The sequence below is a fragment of the Alexandromys fortis genome, unplaced genomic scaffold, assembly GCF_014885135.2.
Source record: "Alexandromys fortis isolate MF-2015 unplaced genomic scaffold, M_Fortis_MF-2015_v1.1 scaffold_13, whole genome shotgun sequence".
Classification (NCBI taxonomy): Eukaryota; Metazoa; Chordata; class Mammalia; order Rodentia; family Cricetidae; genus Alexandromys; species Alexandromys fortis.
In genome coordinates this window covers 1,228,847-1,238,732 of record NW_026067908.1, presented here as the reverse complement: position 1 = coordinate 1,238,732, position 9,886 = coordinate 1,228,847, and the positions used below count along the sequence as shown (strand labels likewise).

Sequence of the window (9,886 nt, the reverse complement as noted above, 5' to 3'; positions counted from 1 at the left end):
GCTGCACGACAGGCTGGCTGCCCTCTGTTGTCAGTTCTTTGCTAGGAGGAAGTACTCTGTTGTGATTGTAGCCCTGGGAGTCAGAGACATTTTATCTCACTATGCAGCTTTTCTTACTGAAGAAAATGGATAGCTATATCTCCGGAGTATGCTGGTGCAAATATTCCTGTTTATTTTTTTTTATAAACATTTGAGTTACAGTGTTTTATAGTTCCCCAAATTTTCTAAGACATTCCTTCATCTCTAACTATTCTGTGTGCTGTTGTACAGATGCTGTATTTTCTGAACAGCAAGAGCCTTTTAAATGACTCTAAAGTTCAGAAGGGGGGAAAACGGCCATTAGCAACTACAGAAGTTAAATCAAATTAATTTGGCTTTAATTGGATAAAGGAATCATAGGACCACAAATCTTTTTAATATCTTTTTTATTGTAATTTTATCTTAAATTCTTGTACATTTACTGTATATAAAAGTCAAAACTGTAAAATCTATGTTAAACAAGTTTTTCACTTTAGTAACCATTGTCAATACACACACACTCTTATATATTTATTTTCTTATGTAGCAGGAAGAATATACATAAACTAAGCTGTACTTTATTTAATATATCCTGGAGATCACTCTGCATCTGTGAAGAGTGACATCGTGTTTTCTCCCAGATTTCAATCATACAGAATAATTGGAAGAGCATTTTAATGAATAACTCTTGCTTATGATCTGCATTAATTTGATTTTGCTGAAAATCTGAAAGTAAATTGCTGATACCATAATATTCCTAAATACTGCAGCATGCATACTCAAATATGAGGATACTGTATATGATCACAATTCCATGATCATAAGTGGTATAATTAATAGTATATCTTAATATTGTGTCCACATTTAGGTTTTCCCAGTTGTCACAAAGATAATTTTTATAATTAACTTTGAAACCAAGATCAAATGTTTGTATATTAAAATTAGCTATTTGATTGTTAGGTTTTATAATCAATTTCATTATAGAGAATTCTTTATTTCTGTGTTATTTTGCTTTCTATCGGTGGATTTTGGTAAGTTCACACATTCATGTCATCATTACCCAGATCGATATTTAGAAATATCGATCACTATGAAGTTACCTCATGCCCATCAATGGAAAGGAACTGCCCTTCTGATTTGTCTCTCTAGATTAGTTTGCCAGCAATGGACCAACTTCTATTTATTTATTTAAAGAAAATAAACTATCTTTTTTCATTATACATACCAATCTCACTCCCTCCCCTCCTTCCATTCCATCCACACACCCTCCTACTCCACCCCCATCCACTCCTCAGAGAGGGTAAGGCACATTGCTTTGGGGAAGGTCCAAGGCCCTCCATACTATATCTAAGCTGAGCACGGTATCCATCCAGAGAATAGGTTCCCCAAAAGCCAGTACATGTATAGGGATAAATTCTGGTGCCACTGCCAGTAGCTCCTCAGTCTGTCCCAGCCATGCAACTGTCAACCACATTCAGAGGGACTAGTTTGGTCCTATGCTTGTTCCTTCCCAGTCTGGCTGGAGTTTGTGAGTTCCCATTAGCTCAGGTAGACTGTTTCAGTGGGTGTCCCCATCATGGTCTTGACCTCTTTGCTCATATTCTTATTCCTTCCACTCTTCAGTTGGACTTTGGGCACTCAGTCCAGCAGCACTGGAATGTCATATTGGAGACATAAAGTGTGTAATATTTTATATCATGTGCTGTGACTTTGGTATTCAATAATGTTGCATGTTTTGGTGGGTTGTTCCTGTAAATCATGGAGTAGTATTCTCTTGTATATGCATATGACAATATACATTTTAAAAATTGGATTAAAACATATATATTCGCTGTGTACAAAGTGGTTGTATTTTCTTTCTGTCCTGACCTGACAGAAGCAATTAAGAGAGTAGAGAGGCATATTAGTTATTTTGTGTTGCTGTAATAAAATGCCATGCTCAAAACCAACCTCAGGAACAGAGAGTTCATTTTAGGTTATGGATTGAGAAGGGCGGAGTCTATCCTGTTGGGGAAGGCATGGCAACAGTTGGGGATGGCATGGTGGTAAGAGCAGGAAACTGGTCAATCACATTTCCATCTGCAAACATAGGCAGAGAGAGACAAGGAAATGGGATGCACCTATATACCCTCCGTATCTGCCCCAGTGATGTGCACTTACAGCAGGGCTCTGTCTCATAAAGGTTCTATCACCCCTCCTCCAAACATTGTTACCACTTGGAGACCACGTGTTCAAACACATGAGGTTATAAGAGACATTTTTCTTTCAAGCCAACCCAGAGGTTTATTTTGGCTGATGGTATAGACGATAGCAGTCCACCATGGTGGGTAAGGCATGGAAGTAGGGTGGCTTTGCCCATGGCACAGAAACCTTTCCTGAGGGCAGTTCACATCTTGGCAGATCAAGAAGCAAACAGAGGGCCGGAAGCAGGGCCAGGCTATAACAGCATCCCCAAATGGGGAACACATATTTAGAAACATGAGCTGGTGGGGGAACATTTCTTATTTAAGCCATAACAGTGATATTTTGATGTATGTATATTTCATGAAGTGATTAGATCAAGCAATTTAACACATCTATCACCCCACAGAATTTTGTAATGAGAACATTTTTTTTAATTGTTTTAGGATGTTTCAAGTTTATATTACATTTTTATTAGCTGTAATTGCCATGCCGTGTACTGTATCCCTAGAAGTTACTCACCCTGTCTGAAGCTTTGTTTCTTTAAATCAGCATCTCTATATTTTCCTCCATGACTTCCAGGTTCCTGGCAGTTAGCCAACATCTCTATATTCCCCTCCACTATTCCCAAGGTCCTGGTAGCCAGCTTTGGTTTTATGCTTCTGCAAGTTTGACTTCTAAAAGATATTATTTACAACTGAGATCACAGTGTTTGTCTTTCTGTGTCTGGTTTACAACAGTTAGTGTAATTCCCTCCAGGTTCACGCATAAATTGCAAACACTAGGATTCTTTTTTTGTTTTAACTATGTCTCAAATGTTTAGTTAATCTTACATTCAATGTTTATCCATGATGGCCACTTAGGTTGATTCCCTGTCTTGTTGAATGGAAATAATGCTGCAACTATCACAGGTGCGCTGATGTCCCTTTGGATATATATATATATATATATATATATATATATATATATGGAAGTGGGGTAGCAAGGTAGCTGTATTTTTAGTTACTTGAGGATTCTTCAAACTGTTTTTATAATAGCAATACTAATTTAAATTTCCACCATCAGCATTCAAGGGCTCCCATTTATCCACATTTTTGTCTACAGAAAATATCTTTTTCTGCTGTGCCTAATGTGACCTGATACTTTGTTACTTGATTTGCATCCCTGTGATTAGAGGTGGATATGCCCCTTTGCATGTGTGTGTTGGCCGTTTGTATGTCTCCTTTTGAGAACTGTCAGTTCAAGTTCTTTACCCCATTTTAACATTAGGGATTTTTTTTTGGTCTTCTTGCTGTTGAGTTCTTTTAATTCTTATATATATTCATACTAACCTAGTATTAAACATCTGGTTTAGTGTGATTTACACATGTTCTCCCATTCCATTCTCTTCTCTTACTCTGTTAATGGCTTCCTTTGAAATACAGAAGCTCAGAAGCTTTCCGAGTTGATATCATCTGTTCTCTTATGAGGGCTATTTATTGTATCCTGCCTGTGATTGTCATGGGTAGTGCTACGGAGAGTCATTCTTATCAAAGTTTTTCTTGTGTGCTATCTTCTGAAGAGACCAGACTCAGGTAGAGAACATCCCATGATGGATTGTTGCCCAATTTTCTTCTCTTGTGGTGAAATGTAATATTTTCCTTTATAATAGGTTTTACATAAGCCTGAAATCTCTACTTGTGGCTTGAAGGTGTGGCACCTTCCTCTCTCCCTCTTCCTTGAGCAGCTGTCTGCTGCAGTATGGTATTAGGAGTGACTGTGAGGTGTGATGTGTGGTGCTGTGGTTAAGACGCAAGCGAAGCACAGCAGGCAGCAAAGCCTGGGCCGTGTCACACAGCATTCTGTGTTGTCCAACAGAGTCATGTGACTTGGGAGAAAATATATTGCTGGGGAGAAAAGTGTGACTTTCCTAAGGAATCTTTCAGGAATGACGTGATATGCCAAGTCACACATTTTAAAAGATCATCTAAAGAATTATCCTTGCAAAGGTTTTTGTATTTAGTATTGGACACTTCTCTTTGACAGGAAAGGACTGCTCTTGCTGTTTGGACTTGGTAATTCCTTCTTATGTTGAGTATTTCAATGCTCACATCTTTTATGAGGAGGAGGAAAACAATGTAGAGCTTAAATAGATCAGCATGGGGGAGTGGAGAACTTTCTTTAAGGCTTGTTTTGGTTAATTTTATGAAATTCTAAGTTTTTCATTTCTATATTTACTTCACCTCATTACTTATCTCAAGCTAATGACACCATGCGGTGAACAGTGCTGTGTCTTTCCAGGGATTGCATCCATCTGGATCCTTCATAGTTGGGATCCTTACTCAACCAGGCACTGCCATGCTACCATTAAAAACTTTTGATTGCAAAATAGTTGAGACTAACAGAGAAAATATAGATAGAAGATAATGACAACTTCCCCCATTTAACAGCAGGAAAAGTATAAGTAGTAGATGCTATGGCCTCCCCCATCTAACAATTGATTCTTGTTAATTTTGATGCATTTAAAGAAATCAAATGCCACAGATGAAATTCAGGTCTCCTTCTACTTCCTTTGATCCTATTTTTCTCCCTTCTGCCTGTGAGTTAAGGTAACAAATACCCACAGATTCTGAAACAGGTGCAAACATACCTTTCAGTTTAGCCTTGGCCAAGCATTTACATGTAGAATAAATGCCTTGGTTATGCAATTATTTTTCTCTCTTGCTAGAATAATTGGTTTATTTGTTACATATATAGGTCAATGGCAAAATGCTCCTGTTAAGCGGAAACTTTTGGAACGTTTAGTTTTGTTTGTTGGTTATTATTATTATTATTATTAGTTGTTGTTGTTGAGCTGAGGACTGTGGGCATGCTAGGGACATGCTCTGTGACAGAGCCCTGCCCTCAGTGCTTTTGTATCTTTTAGAATGGAGGCCCTGGAAGTACTTCCAGGTGAGTAGATGTCGAACTGGAACTTTGAGTCTTACGGTATCATACGTATTAGTTTCCTAGGATGTCTGTTATAAAGTATACCTCGAAATGGTCTTTTCCCTCACATTTCTGGAGGCCAAAACCATAAAGTAAAGGTGGTGCCAACCTGGCGGCTCTAGGCTATGTTTTGGGTTGTAGCTGTGCAAGTGGAGTCTGACCTTAGCAGTTTACCTTTCCATGACTGGTCCTATTCACAGCTTCTGCCCCAAGGAATGAGTATCCAGGTTTTATATTTATTTCCCTTGTTAAACCTATCTTGAATACTAGACATCTGCTGGTGACAGGTGACACACTCTTCAGTGGTCTCCTAGGGAAAGCTTTGTTGTTTCCCTTTAGTAATATTGCTTTTTTTTTATTTTTTTGTAATTTGTTTTGTTGCTGGTAAAGAAATGTTGTAGACTTAAAAGTTTCACATATTTATCACATACCGTTGGCTTTTAAAATCAGTTTATGCGGCTGCAGCACACATCCAGACAGTTTACAAACCCAGGTGTGTAATAGAGGCGGTTGCCACCCCAGCTGCCCTCCGTTCCCCTGCACTCACACCCCTTCCTCCTGTCACATCACGGCAGAGCTGGGCCTTCTGAAGTCCAGTTCTCTTGCTCTGTCTGTACACTGTCAACTCTTTACGCCTAACTTCTTTGTAAAATGGAGTGATTTTGGCTCCTTTCTGTGAACCTGCCATTTTTTCTGTATTCGTCCTGTTGCTGATGGGCATTTCGTTGCTCCCAGTGAGAGATCCTATAAGCAATGCAGCTGTGAAGTCCCATATGTCTCTCTGTGACACTTTCAGGTTTTTAACTTTGGGTTCAGCAGCATTGCTACTATACCATATCGGTTGCAGGACTACTTAGGGTTTTATATGGAAAACCATTTTATTTGCAAATAAAGGCAGCCTGTTTACTACCAACTGATCCTTGGTCTAATTTTTTTCTTGCCTTTATTTATGTTATTGCTTAGAATCCTCTCTGTAATGTCACATGTAGAGGTAGTAGTAGGGATATTGATCTAGTCTTGAGTTGAAGTTAAGATTCTGAAATTTTACACTTGAGATTAGATTGAATCTATTGAGATTGCTATTAATAGACTTTTTGTTTAATACCATCTCCCACTTTAAATTTCATGTATAGCCAATCCAACATAAGATTGTAAGGCTTTTATTTGTTGAATTATTTTAGAATTCTTTTATTTCTAATTTTAAAATTATCATAGTCAAATTATTTTTTAATGATTTTAGACTTTAAGGAAATTATATATTGTCCCATGGCCTGTAAAACTGGACATTAAAAAGATTTTATTTTTTCATTTATCTTTTTAGTTACATGCATTTGTGTGTGTGTGTGTGTGTGTGTGTGCGCGCGCGCACGCGTTTATCTGTCTGTGTGTGTGTATGTGAATTTGAGTGCAGGAGTCTGCACAAGCCCAAGGAGGGTGTAATATCTCTTGGAACTGGAATTATGAACCACCTAACAGGAGTGTGGTTTCTCTGCAAGAGCAATAAGTGCGCTAACCATTGAGCCCCCTCTCCAACCCTGAAACGTATTTTTTGACATTGAACTCTTTGTCAATATGTGATAATGTGATAAATTATTTTTAGAACATACTGGTTGCATTTTCTTTTCTGGGTTGGACTGGACAGTTTTTAAATTTGTTATCATTTGTGTTTTTATTTAAGAGTTAAATATTTATCTTTATCCTAGACAGACAGAAACACAAAGAAAAAAGCCTGGGAAATAAAGGACAGGAAAGGCATGTCTGAGATGTTTCTCTCTTTTGTCTTTTTCATTTATTATTATCTGAAAAATCCTCAATAAAATGAAATATCAATTTTCAAAAAAACCCACTTTGTTTGAAGCATTTTAGATATATGAAACTTTACAACCAATAGCAATGAAAAGCTTCCACCTGCTCCCAGCTTAAGAAATAAACTTCACAGACAAGGATTCCAGTATTTATCTCTCTGAGAAAATAGCTGCTTCCCTTTCTTGTGGCTAAGCACCACCCTGAGCCTTTCACAGCCCTCTGCATTCCTCACATTTTCTTATCTGCTGGAGGGACATGATTACTTCCCAGTGATGCCCGCCACCATTTCAAACTGCTGATAGTATGATTCTTAAAGTACTTGGCTTCGAATAGTTTATAATTCTTGCTTTGTTTCCCACTATACTTTATGATCTGTTTACAGTTTAATTTCCAAGTGCATAGAATTTACATGCGTGTTATTCACACATTTCTACCCCTCACATACACAAGCCACATATGCATGCCTACATGAACACATACATGCTTGTATTATATTTTGAGACAGGCTTTCACCATTTTGTCCTGACTGGCCCGAACTCACTGTGTAGACCAGGTTAGCCTTAACTTCACAGATATTTTACTATTTCTTCATCTTCCAAGAGCTGGGATTAGAGTGGAAAGACATTTGCGCATTTGATATAATTCAGTAAAACACCTAGAATTAAAATAGCTACAGACCAGAAGGGGGTGGTTTCCCATAAGCTATACATACGGGAAACATGCTTTGAGGACATCTCAGAAATTGGCCAGACTTCACCAAGAGTGCGGACCGTAATTGATCAGCCAAGTAAATTCTCATCTAGACGCACTCCATATTCTGGAGTGTTCTCCTGTTCTCTCTGATATGCAGAATCTAGCCAGTTACATCTATGCATATATATGAACAAATAACTGTCCATGTGGGTACAAGATAGCGTGAAGAAAAGAGAACAAGAAGGGCTAACTATAGCCGGTGAGGAAGGACTAAATGCACATAGTCCTCCTTAAAGTCATACAGTTTTCTTAATGGACAAAGGAGGAATGTTTCAAAGGAGTGGGAGTATTTAAAACTTAGTGTAATTCATAAATTTATATGCCCTGTTTTACCATAGGGAAGAGAAAGACTAGAAAGTTCAGGGAAAACAGTAGGTTTGGAGAATACGCCAAGTCCTTGAGAAGATTCTGTCTGGCCCATAGAACAGATGGATAGTAAATGAGTCTTTCTGGTACTCACACTCATTCCTTTTGTCAAAATATGTGACAGGACCAACGTAAGTAAGAAAATGCTTATGTTGGCTTACAACTTTAGTTCATCATGACAGGCAGGAAAAGCCTGACAGTGTTCATGGCAGTGGGAACAAGGTTCCTCACATGGCAGCAGACCAGGAACCAGCAGCTGGATGGGAGTCGGAGGTGTGATTCCCCTTCAAAGGTCTGCCCCACTGACCTAAATCTGAGATTCTAAAACGTCTTCCAAAATATCACACGTGCCTAACCGGAAATGAAGTGCTCGAAGCAGGAAGTTGTAGGGGATAGTCTACACCATGGCATCCCACTTAAAGGTCAAAAGGTCTCATGATGAAAAATATGCTCCGTCAAAATTTAAGCGTCACTGTAATCTTAGCATTGTTCAGACTCAAGGTGTTCTAGTTTGCTTTCTGATGCTGAGATAAACAACATGAGCAAAAGCAGCTGGGGAGGATGCTATTTCACCTCACACTTCCAGAGCAAGTCCATCTTTGAGGAAACTGGGGCAGGAGCTCAAGCCAGGAACCCTGTAGGTAGCAACCACCAAGGATTGCTGCTTTACGGCCTCCTCTCCTTGGCCGGCTCTGCTTGCTTCCTCATACAGCCCAGGCCCACCTGCGAGGAATAGGACCACCTACAGTGGACTAAGTCCTCCTATATCAATTAGTAATCGAGAAATGTCCCACAGATATGCCCACAGGCCAATCTGACTGAGGTGGTCCTCCAACTGGGACTGCCTCAGATAACTTAGGGCTGTGTCCAGTTAACAGTTGAGACTAACTAGGAGATCCCATTCCTTGTCAACTTGCTATGCCAGTATGGCACTTTAAACCTTAGCTTTCCCCTTTTTCTCTTCCCTAAGATTTCATATCAATATTATATAATATGGAATACAGTACAACTTTAAAATTACCACTGTTTTTAAAATGTATTTAAAAATGTATTCTCTTCTAACTGTGGGCTTCTGTAAAATTAAAAAAATAACAAAAAGGAAAAACAGAACAAAACCAAATAAGTTATATACATTCTTTGCCAAGTGAAAAGAACCATGGTAATTACAGTAAGAACAGAGCAAAGTCATAGAGTAAATAGCTCAGTGTTTGAGGTCTCGGGGTTTGGGTCTCTGGTTAGTGTTTCTCCTTGGTAGGTTTCAGCTTCAGATGGACTAGAGAGATCTGTTGAAAATGTCTGTGTCCTACCAGAGATAGAAAGAAGGGAAAATCATGGGATCCAAGGAAGTTATAGGGCTTTGAATTGTCTTTAGATCAAATTTCTCCATGTGACAGAATATATCTGCAAAATACATTTGTAGTACTGTTATCCGATCCTAGCTGTAGGTCTCATGTCTTCTTTCTTCCACTCAACACGGTTCTTTGGAAATCTGCCCACCTTGCTGGATTTGTCTCGCTTCTTCTTACTGCTGGAACGTATTCCTGGAATAGAAACCTTACACATCATTACAACGTGCAAGCCTTTCGGTGTCTGGCTTTCCCTCTTTGTCTAGTACACATAATCAGAAGAAACAGAATTGAATTAATAAAGTGGAATGGAGGTCATATAAAGTTGGCTTTTGACTTAAGCTGAAAATAACTTCTTTCTGGCCCCCAATCTGTCCTCCTGGGATTTTTTTTTTAAGTTTTCATGTGTGTGTGTGTGTGTGTGTGTGTGTACACTGCATTGTGTGGGT

The 9,886-nt window shown here is 38.7% G+C and overlaps 1 protein-coding gene across 2 annotated transcripts in view; it reads left to right on the top strand.

Annotated features, from left to right (window-relative positions):
- Nucleotides 1-9,886, top strand: part of Spata6 (spermatogenesis associated 6) — a 92,268-nt gene that overhangs the window by 1,635 nt on the left and 80,747 nt on the right. The window lies entirely within an intron of this gene.